Here is a 25,662-nt window from a genome sequence, read left to right on the forward strand (position 1 = left end):
GTAAGAAACAACATTGCCCAGGCATGGTCTAAGCCCCTCACCTCGTCCCTGTGCTTTGGGGAGCCGGAGGGACACCCGAGGCCCACGGCCCTGAGACCCCTTTGCAAAAAGCCGGCTTCCCACGGAAACAGTTTTCCTGAGGTGCAGACCCTCTCACAAGTAGTTGTGGCAAGGTAAAGCAAATGCCCTCCACTTCTCTGGAAGAAACCACAGTGCCCAGCCATGTTCTAGGCCCTCCCATCCTCCCTGGGCTTCTGGCAGCAGGAGTGAAAAGAGAGGAGCAGAGCACTGGGACCCGTTTGACAAAAACTGGCTTCCCACGGGAAAGCCTTTCTCCACGTGCAGACATGCTCCCAGGTGCCTGTGGCAAGGGGAAGGAAATGCCATACACTGACCTGGAAGAGACCACAGGGCCCAGGCACAGTCTGAACCCTTCCCTCAACCCGGCGGTTTTGCTAGCAGAAGTTCAAGCCCAACGAACACAGCCCGGAGACCCCTGGGGCAAAAACGGCTTCCGACGAACAATAGGTGCCTGCTGTGGAATACCTATCCCAAGTGTGGGTAGACAGCTCGACAAAACGCCACACACCCAGGTGTAAGAAACAACATTGCCCAGCCATGGTCTAAGCCCCTCACCTCGTCCCTGTGCTTTGGGGAGCCGGAGGGACACCCGAGGCCCACGGCCCTGAGACCCCTTTGCAAAAAGCCGGCTTCCTACGGAAACAGTTTTCCTGAGGTGCAGACCCTCTCCCAAGTGGTTGTGGCAAGGTAAAGCCAATGCCCTCCACTTCTCTGGAAGAAACCCCACTGCCCAGCCATGTTCTAAGCCCTCCCATCCTCCCTGGGCTTCTGGCAGCAGGAGTGAAAAGAGAGGAGCAGAGCACTGGGACCCGTTTGACAAAAACCGGCTTCCCACGGGAAAGTCTTTCTCCACGTGCAGACATGCTCCCAGGTGCCTGTGGCAAGGGGAAGGAAATGCCATACACTGACCTGGAAGAGACCACAGGGCCCAGGCACAGTCTGAACCCTTCCCTCAACCCGGCGGTTTTGCTAGCAGGAGTTCAAGCCCAAGAACACAGCCCTGAGACCCCTGGGGCAATAACGGCTTCCGACGAACAATAGGTGCTTGCTGTGGAACACCTATCCCAAGTGGGGGTAGCCAGCTCAACAAAATGCCACACACCCAGGTGTAAGAAACAACATTGCCCAGGCATGGTCTAAGCCCCTCACCTCGTCCCTGTGCTTTGGGGAGCCGGAGGGACACCCGAGGCCCACGGCCCTGAGACCCCTTTGCAAAAAGCCGGCTTCCCACGGAGACAGTTTTCCTGAGCTGTAGACCCTCTCCCAAGTGGTTGTGGCAAGGTAAAGCCAATGCCCTCCACTTCTCTGGAAGAAACCACAGTGCCCAGCCATGTTCTAAGCCCTCCCATCCTCCCTGGGCTTCTGGCAGCAGGAGTGAAAAGAGAGGAGCAGAGCACTGGGACCCGTTTGACAAAAACCGGCTTCCCACGGGAAAGTCTTTCTCCACGGGCAGACATGCTCCCAGGTGCCTGTGGCAAGGGGAAGGAAATGCCATACACTGACCTGGAAGAGACCGCAGGGCCCAGGCACAGTCTGAACCCTTCCCTCAACCCGGCGGTTTTGCTAGCAGGAGTTCAACCCCAACGAACACAGCCCGGAGACCCCTGGGGCAAAAACGGCTTCCGACGAACAATAGGTGCTTGCTGTGGAACACCTATCCCATGTGGGGGTAGCCAGCTCAACAAAATGCCACACACCCAGGTGTAAGAAACAACATTGCCCAGGCATGGTCTAAGCCCCTAACCTCGTCCCTGTGCTTTGGGGAGCTGGAGGGACACCCGAGGCCCACGGCCCTGAGACCCCTTTGCAAAAAGCCGGCTTCCCACGGAAACAGTTTTCCTGAGGTGCAGACCCTATCCCAAGTGGTTGTGGCAAGGTAAAGCAAATGCCCTCCACTTCTCTGGAAGAAACCACAGTGCCCAGCCATGTTCTAGGCCCTCCCATCCTCCCTGGGCTTCTGGCAGCAGGAGTGAAAAGAGAGGAGCAGAGCACTGGGACCCGTTTGACAAAAACTGGCTTCCCACGGGAAAGCCTTTCTCCACGTGCAGACATGCTCCCAGGTGCCTGTGGCAAGGGGAAGGAAATGCCATACACTGACCTGGAAGAGACCACAGGGCCCAGGCACAGTCTGAACCCTTCCCTCAACCCGGCGGTTTTGCTAGCAGAAGTTCAAGCCCAACGAACACAGCCCGGAGACCCCTGGGGCAAAAACGGCTTCCGACGAACAATAGGTGCCTGCTGTGGAATACCTATCCCAAGTGTGGGTAGACAGCTCGACAAAACGCCACACACCCAGGTGTAAGAAACAACATTGCCCAGCCATGGTCTAAGCCCCTCACCTCGTCCCTGTGCTTTGGGGAGCCGGAGGGACACCCGAGGCCCACGGCCCTGAGACCCCTTTGCAAAAAGCCGGCTTCCTACGGAAACAGTTTTCCTGAGGTGCAGACCCTCTCCCAAGTGGTTGTGGCAAGGTAAAGCCAATGCCCTCCACTTCTCTGGAAGAAACCCCACTGCCCAGCCATGTTCTAAGCCCTCCCATCCTCCCTGGGCTTCTGGCAGCAGGAGTGAAAAGAGAGGAGCAGAGCACTGGGACCCGTTTGACAAAAACCGGCTTCCCACGGGAAAGTCTTTCTCCACGTGCAGACATGCTCCCAGGTGCCTGTGGCAAGGGGAAGGAAATGCCATACACTGACCTGGAAGAGACCACAGGGCCCAGGCACAGTCTGAACCCTTCCCTCAACCCGGCGGTTTTGCTAGCAGGAGTTCAAGCCCAAGAACACAGCCCTGAGACCCCTGGGGCAATAACGGCTTCCGACGAACAATAGGTGCTTGCTGTGGAACACCTATCCCAAGTGGGGGTAGCCAGCTCAACAAAATGCCACACACCCAGGTGTAAGAAACAACATTGCCCAGGCATGGTCTAAGCCCCTCACCTCGTCCCTGTGCTTTGGGGAGCCGGAGGGACACCCGAGGCCCACGGCCCTGAGACCCCTTTGCAAAAAGCCGGCTTCCCACGGAAACAGTTTTCCTGAGGTGCAGACCCTATCCCAAGTGGTTGTGGCAAGGTAAAGCAAATGCCCTCCACTTCTCTGGAAGAAACCCCAGTGCCCAGCCATGTTCTAAGCCCACCCATCCTCCCTGGGCTTCTGGCAGCAGGAGTGAAAAGAGAGGAGCAGAGCACTGGGACCCTTTTGACAAAAACCGGCCTCCCACGGGAAAGTCTTTCTCCACGTGCAGACATGCTCCCAGGTGCCTGTGGCAAGGGGAAGGAAATGCCATACACTGACCTGGAAGAGCCCACAGGGCCCAGTCACTGCCTGAACCCTTCCCTCAACCCGGCGGTTTTGCTAGCAGGAGTTCAAGCCCAACGAACACAGCCCGGAGACCCCTGGGGCAAAAACGGCTTCCGACGAACAATAGGTGCTTGCTGTGGAACACCTATCCCAAGTGGGGGTAGCCAGCTCAACAAAATGCCACACACCCAGGTGTAAGAAACAACATTGTCCAGCCATGGTCTAAGCCCCTCACCTCGTCCCTGTGGTTTGGGGAGCCGGAGGGACAGCCGAGGCCCACGGCCCTGAGACCCTTTGCAAAAAGCCGGCTTCCCACGGAAACAGTTTTCCTGAGGTGCAGACCCTCTCACAAGTGGTTGTGGCAAGGTAAAGCAAAAGCCCTCCAATTCTCTGGAAGAAACCACAGTGCCCAGCCATGTTCTAAGCCCTCCCATCCTCCCTGGGCTTCTGGCAGCAGGAGTGAAAAGAGAGGAGCAGAGCACTGGGACCCGTTTGACAAAACCGGCTTCCCACGGGAAAGTCTTTCTCCACGTGCAGACATGCTCCCAGGTGCCTGTGGCAAGGGGAAGGAAATGCCATACACTGACCTGGAAGAGACCACAGGGCCCAGGCATAGTCTGAACCCTTCCCTCAACCCGGCGGTTTTGCTAGCAGGAGTTCAACCCCAACGAACACAGCCCGGAGACCCCTGGGGCAAAAACGGCTTCCGACGAACAATAGGTGCTTGCTGTGGAACACCTATCCCGTGTGGGGGTAGCCAGCTCAACAAAATGCCACACACCCAGGTGTAAGAAACAACATTGCCCAGGCATGGTCTAAGCCCCTCACCTCGTCCCTGTGCTTTGGGGAGCCGGAGGGACACCCGAGGCCCACGGCCCTGAGACCCCTTTGCAAAAAGCCGGCTTCCCACGGAAACAGTTTTCCTGAGGTGCAGACCCTATCCCAAGTGGTTGTGGCAAGGTAAAGCAAATGCTCTCCAATTCTCTGGAAGAAACCCCAGTGCCCAGCCATGTTCTAAGCCCACCCATCCTCCCTGGGCTTCTGGCAGCAGGAGTGAAAAGAGAGGAGCAGAGCACTGGGACCCTTTTGACAAAAACCGGCCTCCCACGGGAAAGTCTTTCTCCACGTGCAGACATGCTCCCAGGTGCCTGTGGCAAGGGGAAGGAAATGCCATACACTGACCTGGAAGAGACCACAGGGCCCAGTCACTGCCTGAACCCTTCCCTCAACCCGGCGGTTTTGCTAGCAGGAGTTCAAACCCAACGAACACAGCCCGGAGACCCCTGGGGCAAAAACCTCTTCCGACGAACAATAGGTGCTTGCTGTGGAACACCTATCCCAAGTGGGGGTAGCCAGCTCAACAAAATGCCACACACCCAGGTGTAAGAAACAACATTGCCCAGGCATGGTCTAAGCCCCTCACCTCGTCCCTGTGCTTTGGGGAGCCGGAGGGACACCCGAGGCCCACGGCCCTGAGACCCCTTTGCAAAAAGCCGGCTTCCCACGGAGACAGTTTTCCTGAGGTGTAGACCCTCTCCCAAGTGGTTGTGGCAAGGTAAAGCCAATGCCCTCCACTTCTGTGGAAGAAACCCCAGTGCCCAGCCATGTTCTAAGCCCTCCCATCCTCCCTGGGCTTCTGGCAGCAGGAGTGAAAAGAGAGGAGCAGAGCACTGGGACCCGTTTGACAAAAACCGGCTTCCCACGGGAAAGTCTTTCTCCACGTGCAGACATGCTCCCAGGTGCCTGTGGCAAGGGGAAGGAAATGCCATACACTGACCTGGAAGAGACCACAGGGCCCATGCACAGTCTGAACCCTTCCCTAAACCCGGCGGTTTTGCTAGCAGGAGTTCAAGCCCAACGAACACAGCCCGGAGACCCCTGGGGCAAAAACGGCTTCCGACGAACAATAGGTGCTTGCTGTGGAACACCTACCCCAAGTGGGGGTAGCCAGCTCAACAAAATGCCACACACCCAGGTGTAAGAAACAACATTGTCCAGCCATGGTCTAAGCCCCTCACCTCGTCCCTGTGCTTTGGGGAGCCGGAGGGACACCCGAGGCCCACGGCCCTGAGACCCCTTTGCAAAAAGCCGGCTTCCCACGGAAACAGTTTTCCTGAGGTGCAGACCCTATCCCAAGTGGATGTGGCAAGGTAAAGCAAATGCCCTCCACTTCTCTGGAAGTAACCACAGTGCCCAGGCATGTTCTAAGGCCTCCCATCCTCCCTGGGCTTCTGGCAGCAGGAGTGAAAAGAGAGGAGCAGAGCACTGGGACCCGTTTGACAAAAACCGGCTTCCCACGGGAAAGTCTTTCTCCACGTGCAGACATGCTCCCAGGTGCCTGTGGCAAGGGGAAGGAAATGCCATACACTGACCTGGAAGAGACCACAGGGCCCAGGCAGAGTCTGAACCCTTCCCTCAACCCGGCGGTTTTGCTAGCAGGAGTTCAACCCCAACGAACATAGCCAGGAGACCCCTGGGGCAATAACGGCTTCCGACGAACAATAGGTGCTTGCTGTGGAACACCTATCCCAAGTGGGGGTAGCCAGCTCAACAAAATGCCACACACCCAGGTGTAAGAAACAACATTGTCCAGCCATGGTCTAAGCCCCTCACCTCGTCCCTGTGGTTTGGGGAGCCGGAGGGACAGCCGAGGCCCACGGCCCTGAGACCCCTTTGCAAAAAGCCGGCTTCCCACGGAAACAGTTTTCCTGAGGTGCAGACCCTCTCACAAGTGGTTGTGGCAAGGTAAAGCAAATGCCCTCCACTTCTCTGAAAGTAACCACAGTGCCCAGGCATGTTCTAAGGCCTCCCATCCTCCCTGGGCTTCTGGCAGCAGGAGTGAAAAGAGAGGAGCAGAGCACTGGGACCCGTTTGACAAAAACCGGCTTCCCACGGGAAAGTCTTTCTCCACGTGCAGACATGCTCCCAGGTGCCTGTGGCAAGGGGAAGGAAGTGCCATACACTGACCTGGAAGAGACCACAGGGCCCAGGCACAGTCTGAACCCTTCCCTCAACCCGGCGGTTTTGCTAGCAGGAGTTCAACCCCAACGAACACAGCCCGGAGACCCCTGGGGCAAAAACGGCTTCCGACAAACAATAGGTGCTTGCTGTGGAACACCTATCCCAAGTGGGGGTAGGCAGCTCAACAAAATGCCACACACCCAGGTGTAAGAAACAACATTGCGCAGGCATGGTCTAAGCCCCTCACCTCGTCCCTGTGCTTTGGGGAGCCGGAGGGACACCCGAGGCGCACGGCCCTGAGACCCCTTTGCAAAAAGCCGGCTTCCCACGGAAACAGTTTTCCTGAGGTGCAGACCCTATCCCAAGTGGTTGTGGCAAGGTAAAGCCAATGCCCTCCACTTCTCTGGAAGAAACCACAGTGCCCAGGCATGTTCTAAGCCCTCCCATCCTCCCTGGGCTTCTGGCAGCAGGAGTGAAAAGAGAGGAGCAGAGCACTGGGACCCGTTTGACAAAAACCGGCTTCCCACGGGAAAGTCTTTCTCCACGTGCAGACATGCTCCCAGGTGCCTGTGGCAAGGGGAAGGAAATGCCATACACTGACCTGGAAGAGACCACAGGGCCCAGGCACAGTCTGAACCCTTCCCTCAACCCGGCGGTTTTGCTAGCAGGAGTTCAAACCCAACGAACACAGCCCGGAGACCACTGGGGCAAAAACGGCTTCCGACGAACAATAGGTGCTTGCTGTGGAACACCTACCCCAAGTGGGGGTAGCCAGCTCAACAAAATGCCACACACCCAGGTGTAAGAAACAACATTGCCCAGGCATGGTCTAAGCCCCTCACCTCGTCCCTGTGCTTTGGGGAGCCGGAGGGACACCCGAGGCCCACGGCCCTGAGACCCCTTTGCAAAAAGCCGGCTTCCCACGGAAACAGTTTTCCTGAGGGGCAGACCCTATCCCAAGTGGTTGTGGCAAGGTAAAGCCAATGCCCTCCACTTCTCTGGAAGAAACCACAGTGCCCAGGCATGTTCTAAGCCCTCCCATCCTCCCTGGGCTTCTGGCAGCAGGAGTGAAAAGAGAGGAGCAGAGCACTGGGACCCGTTTGACAAAAACCGGCTTCCCACGGGAAAGTCTTTCTCCACGTGCAGACATGCTCCCAGGTGCCTGTGGCAAGGGGAAGGAAATGCCATACACTGACCTGGAAGAGACCACAGGGCCCAGGCACTGCCTGAACCCTTCCCTCAACCCGGCGGTTTTGCTAGCAGGTGTTCAAGCCCAACGAACACAGCCCGGAGACCACTGGGGCAAAAACGGCTTCCGACGAACGATAGGTGCTTGCTGTGGAACACCTACCCCAAGTGGGGGTAGCCAGCTCAACAAAATGCCACACTTCCAGGTGTAAGAAACAACATTGCCCAGGCATGGCCTAAGCCCCTCACCTCGTCCCTGTGCTTTGGGGAGCCGGAGGGACACCCGAGGCCCACGGCCCTGAGACCCCTTTGCAAAAAGCCGGCTTCCCACGGAAACAGTTTTCCTGAGGTAAAGACCCTATCCCAAGTGGTTGTGGCAAGGTAAAGCAAATGCCCTCCACTTCTCTGGAAGAAACCACAATGCCCAGCCATGTTCTAAGCCCTCCCATCCTCCCTGGGCTTCTGGCAGCAGGAGTGAAAAGAGAGGACCAGAGCACTGGGACGCGTTTGACAAAAACCGGCTTCCCACGGGAAAGTCTTTCTCCACGTGCAGACATGCTCCCAGGTGCCTGTGGCAAGGGGAAGGAAATGCCATACACTGACCTGGAAGAGACCACAGGGCCCAGGCACAGTCTGAACCCTTCCCTCAACCCGGCGGTTTTGCTAGCAGGAGTTCAACCCCAACGAACACAGCCCGGAGACCCCTGGGGCAAAAACGGCTTCCGACGAACAATAGGTGCTTGCTGTGGAACACCTATCCCAAGTGGGGGTAGCCAGCTCAACAAAATGCCACACACCCAGGTGTAAGAAACAACATTGCCCAGGCATGGTCTAAGCCCCTCACCTCGTCCCTGTGCTTTGGGGAGCCGGAGGGACACCCGAGGCCCACGGCCCTGAGACCCCTTTGCAAAAAGCCGGCTTCCCACGGAGACAGTTTTCCTGAGGTGTAGACCCTCTCCCAAGTGGTTGTGGCAAGGTAAAGCCAATGCCCTCCACTTCTCTGGAAGAAACCACAGTGCCCAGCCATGTTCTAAGCCCTCCCATCCTCCCTGGGCTTCTGGCAGCAGGAGTGAAAAGAGAGGAGCAGAGCACTGGGACCCGTTTGACAAAAACCGGCTTCCCACGGGAAAGTCTTTCTCCACGTGCAGACATGCTCCCAGGTGCCTGTGGCAAGGGGAAGGAAATGCCATACACTGACCTGGAAGAGACCACAGGGCCCAGGCACAGTCTGAACCCTTCCCTCAACCCGGCGGTTTTGCTAGCAGGAGTTCAACCCCAACGAACACAGCCCGGAGACCCCTGGGGCAATAACGGCTTCCGACGAACAATAGGTGCTTGCTGTGGAACACCTATCCCAAGTGGGGGTAGCCAGCTCAACAAAATGCCACACACCCAGGTGTAAGAAACAACATTGCCCAGGCATGGTCTAAGCCCCTCACCTCGTCCCTGTGGTTTGGGGAGCCGGAGGGACAGCCGAGGCCCACGGCCCTGAGACCCCTTTGCAAAAAGCCGGCTTCCCACGGAAACAGTTTTCCTGAGGTGCAGACCCTCTCACAAGTGGTTGTGGCAAGGTAAAGCAAATGCCCTCCAATTCTCTGGAAGAAACCACAGTGCCCAGCCATGTTCTAAGCCCTCCCATCCTCCCTGGGCTTCTGGCAGCAGGAGTGAAAAGAGAGGAGCAGAGCACTGGGACCCGTTTGACAAAACCGGTTTCCCACGGGAAAGTCTTTCTCCACGTGCAGACATGCTCCCAGGTGCCTGTGGCAAGGGGAAGGAAATGCCATACACTGACCTGGAAGAGACCACAGGGCCCAGGCATAGTCTGAACCCTTCCCTCAACCCGGCGGTTTTGCTAGCAGGAGTTCAACCCCAACGAACACAGCCCGGAGACCCCTGGGGCAAAAACGGCTTCCGACGAACAATAGGTGCTTGCTGTGGAACACCTATCCCAAGTGGGGGTAGCCAGCTCAACAAAATGCCACACACCCAGGTGTAAGAAACAACATTGCCCAGGCATGGTCTAAGCCCCTCACCTCGTCCCTGTGCTTTGGGGAGCCGGAGGGACACCCGAGGCCCACGGCCCTGAGGCCCCTTTGCAAAAAGCCGGCTTCCCACGGAGACAGTTTTCCTGAGGTGTAGACCCTCTCCCAAGTGGTTGTGGCAAGGTAAAGCCAATGCTCTCCACTTCTCTGGAAGAAACCACAGTGCCCAGCCATGTTCTAAGCCCTCCCATCCTCCCTGGGCTTCTGGCAGCAGGAGTGAAAAGAGAGGAGCAGAGCACTGGGACCCGTTTGACAAAAACCGGCTTCCCACGGGAAAGTCTTTCTCCACGTGCAGACATGCTCCCAGGTGCCTGTGGCAAGGGGAAGGAAATGCCATACACTGACCTGGAAGAGACCACAGGGCCCAGGCACAGTCTGAACCCTTCCCTCAACCCGGCGGTTTTGCTAGCAGGAGTTCAACCCCAACGAACACAGCCCGGAGACCCCTGGGGCAAAAACGGCTTCCGACAAACAATAGGTGCTTGCTGTGGAACACCTATCCCAAGTGGGAGTAGCCAGCTCAACAAAATGCCACACACCCAGGTGTAAGAAACAACATTGCCCAGGCATGGTCTAAGCCCCTCACCTCGTCCCTGTGCTTTGGGGAGCCGGAGGGACACCCGAGGCCCACGGCCCTGAGACCCCTTTGCAAAAAGCCGGCTTCCCACGGAAATAGTTTTCCTGAGGTGCAGACCCTATCCCAAGTGGTTGTGGCAAGGTAAAGCCAATGCCCTCCACTTCTCTGGAAGAAACCACAGTGCCCAGGCATGTTCTAAGCCCTCCCATCCTCCCTGGGCTTCTGGCAGCAGGAGTGAAAAGAGAGGAGCAGAGCACTGGGACCCGTTTGACAAAAACCGGCTTCCCACGGGAAAGTCTTTCTCCACGTGCAGACATGCTCCCAGGTGCCTGTGGCAAGGGGAAGGAAATGCCATACACTGACCTGGAAGAGACCACAGGGCCCAGGCACTGCCTGAACCCTTCCCTCAACCCGGCGGTTTTGCTAGCAGGTGTTCAAGCCCAACGAACACAGCCCGGAGACCACTGGGGCAAAAACGGCTTCCGACGAACGATAGGTGCTTGCTGTGGAACACCTACCCCAAGTGGGGGTAGCCAGCTCAACAAAATGCCACACTTCCAGGTGTAAGAAACAACATTGCCCAGGCATGGTCTAAGCCCCTCACCTCGTCCCTGTGCTTTGGGGAGCCGGAGGGACACCCGAGGCCCACGGCCCTGAGACCCCTTTGCAAAAAGCCGGCTTCCCACGGAAACAGTTTTCCTGAGGTAAAGACTCTATCCCAAGTGGTTGTGGCAAGGTAAAGCAAATGCCCTCCACTTCTCTGGAAGAAACCACAATGCCCAGCCATGTTCTAAGCCCTCCCATCCTCCCTGGGCTTCTGGCAGCAGGAGTGAAAAGAGAGGACCAGAGCACTGGGACGCGTTTGAGAAAAACCGGCTTCCCACGGGAAAGTCTTTCTCCACGTGCAGACATGCTCCCAGGTGCCTGTGGCAAGGGGAAGGAAATGCCATACACTGACCTGGAAGAGACCACAGGGCCCAGGCACAGTCTGAACCCTTCCCTCAACCCGGCGGTTTTGCTAGCAGGAGTTCAACCCCAACGAACACAGCCCGGAGACCCCTGGGGCAAAAACGGCTTCCGACGAACAATAGGTGCTTGCTGTGGAACACCTATCCCAAGTGGGGGTAGCCAGCTCAACAAAATGCCACACACCCAGGTGTAAGAAACAACATTGCCCAGGCATGGTCTAAGCCCCTCACCTCGTCCCTGTGCTTTGGGGAGCCGGAGGGACACCCGAGGCCCACGGCCCTGAGACCCCTTTGCAAAAAGCCGGCTTCCCACGGAGACAGTTTTCCTGAGGTGTAGACCCTCTCCCAAGTGGTTGTGGCAAGGTAAAGCCAATGCCCTCCACTTCTCTGGAAGAAACCACAGTGCCCAGCCATGTTCTAAGCCCTCCCATCCTCCCTGGGCTTCTGGCAGCAGGAGTGAAAAGAGAGGAGCAGAGCACTGGGACCCGTTTGACAAAAACCGGCTTCCCACGGGAAAGTCTTTCTCCACGTGCAGACATGCTCCCAGGTGCCTGTGGCAAGGGGAAGGAAATGCCATACACTGACCTGGAAGAGACCACAGGGCCCAGGCACAGTCTGAACCCTTCCCTCAACCCGGCGGTTTTGCTAGCAGGAGTTCAACCCCAACGAACACAGCCCGGAGACCCCTGGGGCAATAACGGCTTCCGACGAACAATAGGTGCTTGCTGTGGAACACCTATCCCAAGTGGGGGTAGCCAGCTCAACAAAATGCCACACACCCAGGTGTAAGAAACAACATTGCCCAGGCATGGTCTAAGCCCCTCACCTCGTCCCTGTGGTTTGGGGAGCCGGAGGGACAGCCGAGGCCCACGGCCCTGAGACCCCTTTGCAAAAAGCCGGCTTCCCACAGAAACAGTTTTCCTGAGGTGCAGACCCTCTCACAAGTGGTTGTGGCAAGGTAAAGCAAATGCCCTCCAATTCTCTGGAAGAAACCACAGTGCCCAGCCATGTTCTAAGCCCTCCCATCCTCCCTGGGCTTCTGGCAGCAGGAGTGAAAAGAGAGGAGTAGAGCACTGGGACCCGTTTGACAAAACCGGTTTCCCACGGGAAAGTCTTTCTCCACGTGCAGACATGCTCCCAGGTGCCTGTGGCAAGGGGAAGGAAATGCCATACACTGACCTGGAAGAGACCACAGAGCCCAGGCATAGTCTGAACCCTTCCCTCAACCCGGCGGTTTTGCTAGCAGGAGTTCAACCCCAACGAACACAGCCCGGAGACCCCTGGGGCAAAAACGGCTTCCGACGAACAATAGGTGCTTGCTGTGGAACACCTATCCCAAGTGGGGGTAGCCAGCTCAACAAAATGCCACACACCCAGGTGTAAGAAACAACATTGCCCAGGCATGGTCTAAGCCCCTCACCTCGTCCCTGTGGTTTGGGGAGCCGGAGGGACACCCGAGGCCCACGGCCCTGAGGCCCCTTTGCAAAAAGCCGGCTTCCCACGGAGACAGTTTTCCTGAGGTGTAGACCGTCTCCCAAGTGGTTGTGGCAAGGTAAAGCCAATGCTCTCCACTTCTCTGGAAGAAACCACAGTGCCCAGCCATGTTCTAAGCCCTCCCATCCTCCCTGGGCTTCTGGCAGCAGGAGTGAAAAGAGAGGAGCAGAGCACTGGGACCCGTTTGACAAAAACCGGCTTCCCACGGGAAAGTCTTTCTCCACGTGCAGACATGCTCCCAGGTGCCTGTGGCAAGGGGAAGGAAATGCCATACACTGACCTGGAAGAGACCACAGGGCCCAGGCACAGTCTGAACCCTTCCCTCAACCCGGCGGTTTTGCTAGCAGGAGTTCAACCCCAACGAACACAGCCCGGAGACCCCTGGGGCAAAAACGGCTTCCGACGAACAATAGGTGCTTGCTGTGGAACACCTATCCCAAGTGGGGGTAGGCAGCTCAACAAAATGCCACACACCCAGGTGTAAGAAACAACATTGCCCAGGCATGGTCTAAGCCCCTCACCTCGTCCCTGTGCTTTGGGGATCCGGAGGGACACCCGAGGCCCACGGCCCTGAGACCCCTTTGCAAAAAGCCGGCTTCCCACGGAAATAGTTTTCCTGAGGTGCAGACCCTATCCCAAGTGGTTGTGGCAAGGTAAAGCCAATGCCCTCCACTTCTCTGGAAGAAACCACAGTGCCCAGGCATGTTCTAAGCCCTCCCATCCTCCCTGGGCTTCTGGCAGCAGGAGTGAAAAGAGAGGAGCAGAGCACTGGGACCCGTTTGACAAAAACCGGCTTCCCACGGGAAAGTCTTTCTCCACGTGCAGACATGCTCCCAGGTGCCTGTGGCAAGGGGAAGGAAATGCCATACACTGACCTGGAAGAGACCACAGGGCCCAGGCACTGCCTGAACCCTTCCCTCAACCCGGCGGTTTTGCTAGCAGGTGTTCAAGCCCAACGAACACAGCCCGGAGACCACTGGGGCAAAAACGGCTTCCGACGAACGATAGGTGCTTGCTGTGGAACACCTACCCCAAGTGGGGGTAGCCAGCTCAACAAAATGCCACACTTCCAGGTGTAAGAAACAACATTGCCCAGGCATGGTCTAAGCCCCTCACCTCGTCCCTGTGCTTTGGGGAGCCGGAGGGACACCCGAGGCCCACGGCCCTGAGACCCCTTTGCAAAAAGCCGGCTTCCCACGGAAACAGTTTTCCTGAGGTAAAGACTCTATCCCAAGTGGTTGTGGCAAGGTAAAGCCAATGCCCTCCACTTCTCTGGAAGAAACCACAGTGCCCAGCCATGTTCTAAGCCCTCCCATCCTCCCTGGGCTTCTGGCAGCAGGAGTGAAAAGAGAGGAGCAGAGCACTGGGACCCGTTTGACAAAAACCGGCTTCCCACGGGAAAGTCTTTCTCCACGTGCAGACATGCTCCCAGGTGCCTGTGGCAAGGGGAAGGAAATGCCATACACTGACCTGGAAGAGACCACAGGGCCCAGGCACAGTCTGAACCCTTCCCTCAACCCGGCGGTTTTGCTAGCAGGAGCACAACCCCAACGAACACAGCCCGGAGACTCCTGGGGCAAAAACGGCTTCCGACGAACAATAGGTGCTTGCTGTGGAACACCTATCCCAAGTGGGGGTAGGCAGCTCAACAAAAGGCCACACACCCAGGTGTAAGAAACAACATTGCCCAGGCATGGTCTAAGCCCCTCACCTCGTCCCTGTGCTTTGGGGAGCCGGAGGGACACCCGAGGCCCACGGCCCTGAGACCCCTTTGCAAAAAGCCGGCTTCCCACGGAAACAGTTTTCCTGAGGTGCAGACCCTATCCCAAGTGGTTGTGGCAAGGTAAAGCCAATGCCCTCCACTTCTCTGGAAGAAACCACAGTGCCCAGCCATGTTCTAAGCCCTCCCATCCTCCCTGGGCTTCTGGCAGCAGGAGTGAAAAAAGAGGAGCAGAGCACTGGGACCCGTTTGACAAAAACCGGCTTCCCACGGGAAAGTCTTTCTCCACGTGCAGACATGCTCCCAGGTGCCTGTGGCAAGGGGAAGGAAATGCCATACACTGACCTGGAAGAGACCACAGGGCCCAGGCACAGTCTGAACCCTTCCCTCAACCCGGCGGTTTTGCTAGCAGGAGTTCAAGCCCAACGAACACAGCCCGGAGACCCCTGGGGCAAAAACGGCTTCCGACGAACAATAGGTGCTTGCTGTGGAACACCTATCCCAAGTGGGGGTAGCCAGCTCAACAAAATGCCACACACCCAGGTGTAAGAAACAACATTGCCCAGGCATGGTCTAAGCCCCTCACCTCGTCCCTGTGCTTTGGGGAGCCGGAGGGACACCCGAGGCCCACGGCCCTGAGACCCCTTTGCAAAAAGCCGGCTTCCCACGGAGGCAGTTTCCCTGAGGTGTACACCCTCTCCCAAGTGGTTGTGGCAAGGTAAAGCCAATGCCCTCCACTTCTCTGGAAGAAACCACAGTGCCCAGCCATGTTCTAAGCCCTCCCATCCTCCCTGGGCTTCTGGCAGCAGGAGTGAATAGAGAGGAGCAGAGCACTGGGACCCGTTTGACAAAAACCGGCTTCCCACGGGAAAGTCTTTCTCCACGTGCAGACATGCTCCCAGGTGCCTGTGGCAAGGGGAAGGAAATGCCATACACTGACCTGGAAGAGACCACAGGGCCCAGGCACAGTCTGAACCCTTCCCTCAACCCGGCGGTTTTGCTAGCAGGAGTTCAACCCCAACGAACACAGCCCGGAGACTCCTGGGGCAAAAACGGCTTCCGACGAACAATAGGTGCTTGCTGTGGAACACCTATCCCAAGTGGGGGTAGGCAGCTCAACAAAATGCCACACACCCAGGTGTAAGAAACAATATTGCCCAGGCATGGTCTAAGCCCCTCACCTCGTCCCTGTGCTTTGGGGAGCCGGAGGGACACCCGAGGCCCACGGCCCTGAGACCCCTTTGCAAAAAGCCGGCTTCCCACGGAAACAGTTTTCCTGAGGTGCAGACCCTATCCCAAGTGGTTGTGGCAAGGTAAAGCCAATGCCCTCCACTTCTCTCGAAGAAACCACAGTGCCCAGGCATGTTCTAAGCCCTCCCATCCTCCCTGGGCTTCTGGCAGCAGGAGTGAATAGAGAGGAGCAGAGCACTGGGACCCGTTTGACAAAAACCGGCTTCCCACGGGAAAGTCTTTCTCCACGTGCAGACATGCTCCCAGGTGCCTGTGGCAAGGGGAAGGAAATGCCATACACTGACCTGGAAGAGACCACAGGGCCCAGGCACAGTCTGAACCCTTCCCTCAACCCGGCGGTTTTGCTAGCAGGAGTTCAACCCCAACGAACACAGCCCGGAGACTCCTGGGGCAAAAACGGCTTCCGACGAACAATAGGTGCTTGCTGTGGAACACCTATCCCAAGTGGGGGTAGGCAGCTCAACAAAATGCCACACACCCAGGTGTAAGAAACAACATTGCCCAGGCATGGTCTAAGCCCCTCACCTCGTCCCTGTGCTTTGGGGAGCCGGAGGGACACCCGAGGCCCACGGCCCTGAGACCCCTTTGCAAAAAGCCGGCTTCCCACGGAAACAGTTTTCCTGAGGTGCAGACCCTATCCCAAGTGGTTGTGGCAAGGTAAAGCCAATGCCCTCCACTTCTCTGGAAGAAACCACAGTGCCCAGCCATGTTCTAAGCCCTCCCATCCTCCCTGGGCTTCTGGCAGCAGGAGTGAAAAAAGAGGAGCAGAGCACTGGGACCCGTTTGACAAAAACCGGCTTCCCACGGGAAAGTCTTTCTCCACGTGCAGACATGCTCCCAGGTGCCTGTGGCAAGGGGAAGGAAATGCCATACACTGACCTGGAAGAGACCACAGGGCCCAGGCACAGTCTGAACCCTTCCCTCAACCCGGCGGTTTTGCTAGCAGGAGTTCAAGCCCAACGAACACAGCCCGGAGACCCCTGGGGCAAAAACGGCTTCCGACGAACAATAGGTGCTTGCTGTGGAACACCTATCCCAAGTGGGGGTAGCCAGCTCAACAAAATGCCACACACCCAGGTGTAAGAAACAACATTGCCCAGGCATGGTCTAAGCCCCTCACCTCGTCCCTGTGCTTTGGGGAGCCGGAGGGACACCCGAGGCCCACGGCCCTGAGACCCCTTTGCAAAAAGCCGGCTTCCCACGGAGGCAGTTTCCCTGAGGTGTACACCCTCTCCCAAGTGGTTGTGGCAAGGTAAAGCCAATGCCCTCCACTTCTCTGGAAGAAACCACAGTGCCCAGCCATGTTCTAAGCCCTCCCATCCTCCCTGGGCTTCTGGCAGCAGGAGTGAATAGAGAGGAGCAGAGCACTGGGACCCGTTTGACAAAAACCGGCTTCCCACGGGAAAGTCTTTCTCCACGTGCAGACATGCTCCCAGGTGCCTGTGGCAAGGGGAAGGAAATGCCATACACTGACCTGGAAGAGACCACAGGGCCCAGGCACAGTCTGAACCCTTCCCTCAACCCGGCGGTTTTGCTAGCAGGAGTTCAACCCCAACGAACACAGCCCGGAGACTCCTGGGGCAAAAACGGCTTCCGACGAACAATAGGTGCTTGCTGTGGAACACCTATCCCAAGTGGGGGTAGGCAGCTCAACAAAATGCCACACACCCAGGTGTAAGAAACAATATTGCCCAGGCATGGTCTAAGCCCCTCACCTCGTCCCTGTGCTTTGGGGAGCCGGAGGGACACCCGAGGCCCACGGCCCTGAGACCCCTTTGCAAAAAGCCGGCTTCCCACGGAAACAGTTTTCCTGAGGTGCAGACCCTATCCCAAGTGGTTGTGGCAAGGTAAAGCCAATGCCCTCCACTTCTCTCGAAGAAACCACAGTGCCCAGGCATGTTCTAAGCCCTCCCATCCTCCCTGGGCTTCTGGCAGCAGGAGTGAATAGAGAGGAGCAGAGCACTGGGACCCGTTTGACAAAAACCGGCTTCCCACGGGAAAGTCTTTCTCCACGTGCAGACATGCTCCCAGGTGCCTGTGGCAAGGGGAAGGAAATGCCATACACTGACCTGGAAGAGACCACAGGGCCCAGGCACAGTCTGAACCCTTCCCTCAACCCGGCGGTTTTGCTAGCAGGAGTTCAACCCCAACGAACACAGCCCGGAGACTCCTGGGGCAAAAACGGCTTCCGACGAACAATAGGTGCTTGCTGTGGAACACCTATCCCAAGTGGGGGTAGGCAGCTCAACAAAATGCCACACACCCAGGTGTAAGAAACAACATTGCCCAGGCATGGTCTAAGCCCCTCACCTCGTCCCTGTGCTTTGGGGAGCCGGAGGGACACCCGAGGCCCACGGCCCTGAGACCCCTTTGCAAAAAGCCGGCTTCCCACGGAAACAGTTTTCCTGAGGTGCAGACCCTATCCCAAGTGGTTGTGGCAAGGTAAAGCCAATGCCCTCCACTTCTCTCGAAGAAACCACAGTGCCCAGGCATGTTCTAAGCCCTCCCATCCTCCCTGGGCTTCTGGCAGCAGGAGTGAAAAGAGAGGAGCAGAGCACTGGGACCCGTTTGACAAAAACCGGCCTCCCACGGGAAAGTCTTTCTCCACGTGCAGACATGCTCCCAGGTGCCTCTGGCAAGGGGAAGGAAATGCCATACACTGACCTGGAAGAGACCACAGGGCCCAGGCACTGCCTGAACCCTTCCCTCAACCCGGCGGTTTTGCTAGCAGGAGTTCAAGCCCAACGAACACAGCCCGGAGACCCCTGGGGCAAAAACGGCTTCCGACGAACAATAGGTGCTTGCTGTGGTACAGCTATCCCAAGTGGGGGTAGCCAGCTCAACAAAATGCCACACACCCAGGTGTAAGAAACAACATTGTCCAGCCATGGTCTAAGCCCCTCACCTCGTCCCTGTGCTTTGGGGAGCAAGAGGGACACCCGAGGCCCACGGTCCTGAGACCCCTTTGCAAAAAGCCGGCTTCCCACGGAAACAGATTTCCTGACGTGCAGACCCTATCCCAAGTGGTTGTGGCAAGGTAAAGCCAATGCCCTCCACTTCTCTGGAAGAAACCACAGTGCCCAGCCATGTTCTAAGCCCTCCCATCCTCCCTGGGCTTCTGGCAGCAGGAGTGAAAAGAGAGGAGCAGAGCACTGGGACCCGTTTGACAAAAACCGGCTTCCCACGGGAAAGTCTTTCTCCACGTGCAGACATGCTCCCAGGTGCCTGTGGCAAGGGGAAGGAAATGCCATACACTGACCTGGAAGAGACCACAGGGCCCAGGCACAGTCTGAACCCTTCCCTCAACCCGGCCGTTTTGCTAGCAGGAGTTCAAGCCCAACGAACACAGCCCGGAGACCCCTGGGGAAAAAAGGGCTTCCGACGAACAATAGGTGCTTGCTGTGGAACACCTATCCCAAGTGGGGATAGCCAGCTCAACAAAATGCCACACACCCAGGTGTAAGAAGCTACATTGCCCAGGCATGGTCTAAGCCCCTCACCTCGTCCCTGTGCTTTGGGGAGCCGGAGGGACAGCCGAGGCCCACGGCCCTGAGACCCCTTTGCAAAAAGCCGGCTTCCCACGGAGATAGTTTTCCTGATGTGTAGACCCTCTCCCAAGTGGTTGTGGCAAGGTAAAGCCAATGCCCTCCACTTCTGTGGAAGAAACCACAGTGCCCAGCCATGTTCTAAGCCCTCCCATCCTCCCTGGGCTTCTGGCAGCAGGAGTGAAAAGAGAGGAGCAGAGCACTGGGACCCGTTTGACAAAAACGGGCTTCCCACGGGAAAGTCTTTCTCCACGTGCAGACATGCTCCCAGGTGCCTGTGGCAAGGGGAAGGAAATGCCATACACTGACCTGGAAGAGACCACAGGGCCCAGGCACAGTCTGAACCCTTCCCTCAACCCGGCGGTTTTGCTAGCAGGAGTTCAAGCCCAACGAACACAGCCCGGAGACCCCTGGGGCAAAAACGGCTTCCGACGAACAATAGGTGCTTGCTGTGGAACACCTATCCCAAGTGGGGGTAGCCAGCTCAACAAAATGCCACACACCCAGGTGTAAGAAACAACATTGCCCAGGCATGGTCTAAGCCCCTCACCTCGTCCCTGTGCTTTGGGGAGCCGGAGAGACACCCGAGGCCCACGGCCCTGAGACCCCTTTGCAAAAAGCCGGCTTCCCACGGAAACAGTTTTCCTGAGGTGCAGACCCTATCCCAAGTGGTTGTGGCAAGGTAAAGCAAATGCCCTCCACTTCTCTGGAAGAAACCACAGTGCCCAGCCATGTTCTAAGCCCTCCCATCCTCCCTGGGCTTCTGGCAGCAGGAGTGAAAAGAGAGGAGCAGAGCACTGGGACCCGTTTGACAAAAACCGGCTTCCCACGGGAAAGTCTTTCTCCACGTGCAGACATGCTCCCAGGTGCCTGTGGCAAGGGGAAGGAAATGCTATACACTGACCTGGAAGAGACCACAGGGCCCAGGCACAGTCTGAACCCTTCCCTCAACCCGGCGGTTTTGCTAGCAGGAGTTCAACCCCAACGAACACAGCCCGGAGACCCCTGGGGCAAAAACGGCTTCCGACGAACAATAGGTGCTTGCTGTGGAACACCTATCCCAAGTGGGAGTAGCCAGCTCAACAAAATGCCACACACCTAGGTGTAAGAAGCAACATTGCCCAGGCATGGTCTAAGCCCCTCACCTCGTCCCTGTGCTTTGGGGAGCCGGAGGGACACCCGAGGCCCACGGCCCTGAGACCCCTTTGCAAAAAGCCGGCTTCCCACGGAGACAGTTTTCCTGAGGTGTAGACCCTCTCCCAAGTGGTTGTGGCAAGGTAAACCCAATGCCCTCCACTTCTGTGGAAGAAACCACAGTGCCCAGCCATGTTCTAAGCCCTCCCATCCTCCCTGGGCTTCTGGCAGCAGGAGTGAAAAGAGAGGAGCAGAGCACTGGGACCCGTTTGACAAAAACCGGCTTCCCACGGGAAAGTCTTTCTCCACGTGCAGACATGCTCCCAGGTGCCTGTGGCAAGGGGAAGGAAATGCCATACACTGACCTGGAAGAGACCACAGGGCCCAGGCACAGTCTGAACCCTTCCCTCAACCCGGCGGTTTTGCTAGCAGGAGTTCAAGCCCAAGGAACACAGCCCGGAGAGCCCTGGGGCAAAAACGGCTTCTGACGAACAATAGGTGCTTGCTGTGGAACACCTATCCCAAGTGGGGGTAGCCAGCTCAACAAAATGCCACACACCCAGGTGTAAGAAACAACATTGCCCAGGCATGGTCTAAGCCCCTCACCTCGTCCCTGTGCTTTGGGGAGCCGGAGGGACACCCGAGGCCCACGGCCCTGAGACCCCTTTGCAAAAAGCCGGCTTCCCACGGAGACAGTTTTCCTGAGGTGCAGATCCTATCCCAAGTGGTTGTGGCAAGGTAAAGCCAATGCCCTCCACTTCTCTGGAAGAAACCACAGTGCCCAGGCATGTTCTAAGCCCTCCCATCCTCCCTGGGCTTCTGGCAGCAGGAGTGAAAAGAGAGGAGCAGAGCACTGGGACCCGTTTGACAAAAACTGGCTTCCAACGGGAAAGCCTTTCTCCACGTGCAGACATGCTCCCAGGTGCCTGTGGCAAGGGGAAGGAAATGCCATACACTGACCTGGAAGAGACCACAGGGCCCAGGCAGTCTGAACCCTTCCCTCAACCCGGCGGTTTTGCTAGCAGGAGTTCAAGCGCAACGAACACAGCCCGGAGACCCCTGGGGCAAAAACGGCTTACTACGAACAATAGGTGCTTGCTGTGGAACACCTATCCCAAGTGGGGGTAGCCAGCTCAACAAAATGCCACACACCTAGGTGTAAGAAGCAACATTGCCCAGGCATGGTCTAAGCCCCTCACCTCGTCCCTGTGCTTTGGGGAGCCGGAGGGACACCCGAGGCCTACGGCCCTGAGACCCCTTTGCAAAAAGCCGGCTTCCCACGGAAACAGTTTTCTTGAGGTGCAGACCCTATCCCAAGTGGTTGTGGCAAGGTAAAGCCAATGCCCTCCACTTCTGTGGAAGAAACCACAGTGACCAGCCATATTCTAAGCCCTCCCATCCTCCCTGGGCTTCTGGCAGCAGGAGTGAAAAGAGAGGAGCAGAGCACTGGGACCCGTTTGACAAAAACCGGCTTCCCACGGGAAAGTCTTTCTCCACGTGCAGACATGCTCCCAGGTGCCTGTGGCAAGGGGAAGGAAATGCCATACACTGACCTGGAAGAGACCACAGGGCCCAGGCACAGTCTGAACCCTTCCCTCAACCCGGCGGTTTTGCTAGCAGGAGTTCAACCCCAACGAACACAGCCCGGAGACTCCTGGGGCAAAAACGGCTTCCGACGAACAATAGGTGCTTGCTGTGGAACACCTATCCCAAGTGGGGGTAGGCAGCTCAACAAAATGCCACACACCCAGGTGTAAGAAACAACATTGCCCAGGCATGGTCTAAGCCCCTCACCTCGTCCCTGTGCTTTGGGGAGCCGGAGGGACACCCGAGGCCCACGGCCCTGAGACCCCTTTGCAAAAAGCCGGCTTCCCACGGAGACAGTTTTCCTGAGGTGTAGACCCTCTCCCAAGTGGTTGTGGCAAGGTAAATCCAATGCCCTCCACTTCTCTGGAAGAAACCACAGTGCCCAGCCATGTTCTAAGCCCTCCCATCCTCCCTGGGCTTCTGGCAGCAGGAGTGAAAAGAGAGGAGCAGAGCACTGGGACCCGTTTGACAAAAACTGGCTTCCCACGGGAAAACCTTATTCCACGTGCAGACATGCTCCCAGGTGCCTGTGACAAGGGGAAGGAAATGCCATACACTGACCTGGAAGAGACCACAGGGCCCAGGCACAGTCTGAACCCTTCCCTCAACCCGGCGGTTTTGCTAGCAGGAGTTCAAGCCCAACGAACACAGCCCGGAGACCCCTGGGGGAAAAACGACTTCCGACGAACAATAGGTGCTTGCTGTGGAACACCTACCCCAAGTGGGGGTAGCCAGCTCAACAAAATGCCACACACCCAGGTGTAAGAAACAACATTGCCCAGGCATGGTCTAAGCCCCTCACCTCGTCCCTGTGCTTTGGGGAGCCGGAGGGACACCCGAGGCCCACGGCCCTGACACCCCTTTGCAAAAAGCCGGCTTCCCACGGAAACAGTTTTCCTGAGGTGCAGACCCTATCCCAAGTGGTTGTGGCAAGGTAAAGCAAATGCCCTCCACTTCTCTGGAAGAAACCCCAGTGCCCAGCCATGTTCTAAGCCCACCCATCCTCCCTGGGCTTCTGGCAGCAGGAGTGAAAAGAGAGGAGCATTGCACTGGGACCCGTTTGACAAAAACCGGCCTCCCACGGGAAAGTCTTTCTCCACGTGCAGACATGCTCCCAGGTGCCTGTGGCAAGGGGAAGGAAATGCCATACACTGACCTGGAAGAGACCACAGGGCCCAGGCACAGTCTGAACCCTTCCCTCAACCCGGCGGTTTTGCTAGCAGGAGTTCAAGCCCAACGAACACAGCCCGGAGACCCCTGGGGCAATAACGGCTTCCGACGAACAATAGGTGCTTGCTGTGGAACACCTACCCCAAGTGGGGGTAGCCAGCTCAACAAAATGCCACACACCCAGGTGTAAGAAACAACATTGCCCAGGCATGGTCTAAGCCCCTCACCTCGTCCCTGTGCTTTGGGGAGCCGGAGGGACACCCGAGGCCCACGGCCCTGAGACCCCTTTGCAAAAAGCCGGCTTCCCACGGAAACAGTTTTCCTGAGGTGCAGACCCTATCCCAAGTGGTTGTGGCAAGGTAAAGCAAATGCCCTCCACTTCTCTGGAAGAATCCACAGTGCCCAGCCATGTTCTAAGCCCTCCCATCCTCCCTGGGCTTCTGGCAGCAGGAGTGAAAAGAGAGGAGCAGAGCACTGGGACCCGTTTGACAAAAACCTGCTTCCCACGGGAAAGTCTTTCTCCACGTGCAGACATGCTCCCAGGTGCCTGTGGCAAGGGGAAGGAAATGCCATACACTGACCTGGAAGAGACCACAGGGCCCAGGCACAGTCTGAACCCTTCCCTCAACCCGGCGGTTTTGCTAGCAGGAGTTCAACCCCAACGAACACAGCCCGGAGACCCCTGGGGCAAAAACGGCTTCCGACGAACAATAGGTGCTTGCTGTGGAACACCTACCCCAAGTGGGGGTAGCCAGCTCAACAAAATGCCACACACCCAGGTGTAAGAAACAGCATTGCCCAGGCATGGTCTAAGCCCCTCACCTCGTCCCTGTGGTTTGGGGAGCCGGAGGGACACCCGAGGCCCACGGCCCTGAGACCCCTTTGCAAAAAGCCGGCTTCCCACGGAAACAGTTTTCCTGAGGTGCAGACCCTATCCCAAGTGGTTGTGGCAAGGTAAAGCAAATGCCCTCCACTTCTCTGGAAGAAACCCCAGTGCCCAGCCATGTTCTAAGCCCTCCCATCCTCCCTGGGATTCTGGCAGCAGGAGTGAAAAGAGAGGAGCAGAGCACTGGGACCCGCTTGACAAAAACCGGCTTCCCACGGGAAAGTCTTTCTCCACGTGCAGACATGCTCCCAGGTGCCTGTGGCAAGGGGAAGGAAATGCCATACACTGACCTGGAAGAGACCACAGGGCCCAGGCACAGTCTGAACCCTTCCCTCAACCCGGCGGTTTTGCTAGCAGGAGTTCAACCCCAAGGAACACAGCCCGGAGACCCCTGGGGCAATAACGGCTTCCGACGAACAATAGGTGCTTGCTGTGGAACACCTATCCCAAGTGGGGGTAGCCAGCTCAACAAAATAATCACACACCCAGGTGTAAGAAACAACATTGTCCAGCCATGGTCTAAGCCCCTCACCTCGTCCCTGTGGTTTGGGGAGCCGGAGGGACACCCGAGGCCCACGGCCCTGAGACCCCTTTGCAAAAAGCCGGCTTCCCACGGAAACAGTTTTCCTGAGGTGCAGACCCTATCCCAAGTGGTTGTGGCAAGGTAAAGCAAATGCCCTCCACTTCTCTGGAAGAAACCACAGTGCCCAGCCATGTTCTAAGCCCTCCCATCCTCCCTGGGCTTCTGGCAGCAGGAGTGAAAAGAGAGGAGCAGAGCACTGGGACCCGTTTGACAAAAACCGGCTTCCCACGGGAAAGTCTTTCTCCACGTGCAGACATGCTCCCAGGTGCCTGTGGCAAGGGGAAGGAAATGCCATACACTGACCTGGAAGAGACCACAGGGCCCAGGCATAGTCTGAACCCTTCCCTCAACCCGGCGGTTTTGCTAGCAGGAGTTCAACCCCAACGAACACAGCCCGGAGACCCCTGGGGCAAAAACGGCTTCCGACGAACAATAGGTGCTTGCTGTGGAACACCTATCCCAAGTGGGGGTAGCCAGCTCAACAAAATGCCACACACCTAGGTGTAAGAAGCAACATTGCCCAGGCATGGTCTAAGCCCCTCACCTCGTCCCTGTGCTTTGGGGAGCCGGAGGGACACCCGAGGCCTACGGCCCTGAGACCCCTTTGCAAAAAGCCGGCTTCCCACGGAAACAGTTTTCTTGAGGTGCAGACCCTATCCCAAGTGGTTGTGGCAAGGTAAAGCCAATGCCCTCCACTTCTCTGGAAGAAACCCCAGTGCCCAGCCATGTTCTAAGCCCACCCATCCTCCCTGGGCTTCTGGCAGCAGGAGTGAAAAGAGAGGAGCATTGCACTGGGACCCGTTTGACAAAAACCGGCCTCCCACGGGAAAGTCTTTCTCCACGTGCAGACATGCTCCCAGGTGCCTGTGGCAAGGAGAAGGAAATGCCATACACTGACCTGGAAGAGACCACAGGGCCCAGGCACAGTCTGAACCCTTCCCTCAACCCGGCGGTTTTGCTAGCAGGAGTTCAAGCCCAACGAACACAGCCCGGAGACCCCTGGGGCAAAAACGGCTTCCGACGAACAATAGGTGCTTGCTGTGGAACACCTATCCCAAGTGGGGGTAGCCAGCTCAACAAAATGCCACACACCCAGGTGTAAGAAACAACATTGCCCAGGCATGGTCTAAGCCCCTCACCTCGTCCCTGTGCTTTGGGGAGCCGGAGGGACACCCGAGGCCC

The sequence above is a fragment of the Ursus americanus genome, chromosome 29, assembly GCF_024610735.1.
Source record: "Ursus americanus isolate L20-20 chromosome 29, mUrsAme1.1.p, whole genome shotgun sequence".
NCBI classification, from domain to species: domain Eukaryota; kingdom Metazoa; phylum Chordata; class Mammalia; order Carnivora; family Ursidae; genus Ursus; species Ursus americanus.